Source organism: Penaeus monodon, chromosome 30 (genome assembly GCF_015228065.2).
Source record: "Penaeus monodon isolate SGIC_2016 chromosome 30, NSTDA_Pmon_1, whole genome shotgun sequence".
Lineage (NCBI taxonomy): Eukaryota > Metazoa > Arthropoda > Malacostraca > Decapoda > Penaeidae > Penaeus > Penaeus monodon.
This window is the reverse complement of record NC_051415.1, coordinates 38,493,107-38,493,790: the sequence shown is the minus strand read 5'-3', so window position 1 is coordinate 38,493,790 and position 684 is coordinate 38,493,107. Positions and strand designations below refer to the sequence as shown.

At 64.9% G+C, this 684-nt stretch overlaps 1 long non-coding RNA gene across 1 annotated transcript in view; it reads right to left on the bottom strand.

Annotated features, from left to right (window-relative positions):
- Positions 1-684, bottom strand: part of LOC119592332 — a 22,869-nt gene that overhangs the window by 20,350 nt on the left and 1,835 nt on the right. The gene's annotated exons all lie outside the window — the stretch shown is intronic.

The window sequence follows — 684 nt, the reverse complement described above, 5'->3', positions numbered from 1 at the left end:
AGAGGGAAACAAGAACGGAGCGCCGTTCCGAGGGACGGATGCGAGGAAGGGGGGGAGGGAGAGAAGAGGGCGTCCCTCGGCGTTCCGAGGGACGGATGCGAGCCAGAGAGCACGGAGACGATAATCGAGGATCAGTTCGCTTGATCACAAACGGGTCCATATGGCGTCCCGTTTGTTCCTCTGACAGGTCGTGCCGATCTTTCCCTCGCAGGATTTCCCAAAGAGCCGCAGCTTCAGTGCACGGCGCTCTGCAATCTCGACTCGCTGCCGGGACCCTTCCCTCGGCACGTCACCCTTCCCTCGGCACGTCACTTCCCTCGGAGTCACCTTTCGGCAGTCACCTCCTCGGACGTCACCTTCCTCGGCACGTCCCTCCTCGCACGTCACTTCCCTCGGCACGTCACATTCCTCGCAGCACCTCCCTCGGAACGTCACCTCCGGCACACCCTTCCCTCGGCACGTCACCCTCGATGGGCAGCGAGCGAGCCTTGGCGCCTCAGGTCGGGAGTCCCAGGAGGCTGCGCTCAGGTGCCTCGGGGCGCTGAGCGGCTCAGGGGCGGGGATGGCCCTGTGCCCGGCCGAGGGATGGCCACCTGTGCCCGGCCGAGGGATGGCCACCTGTGCTTGCCCGAGGGATGGCCCCCTCTGCCCGGCAGAGAATCCAGTGAAAATACATACATACAG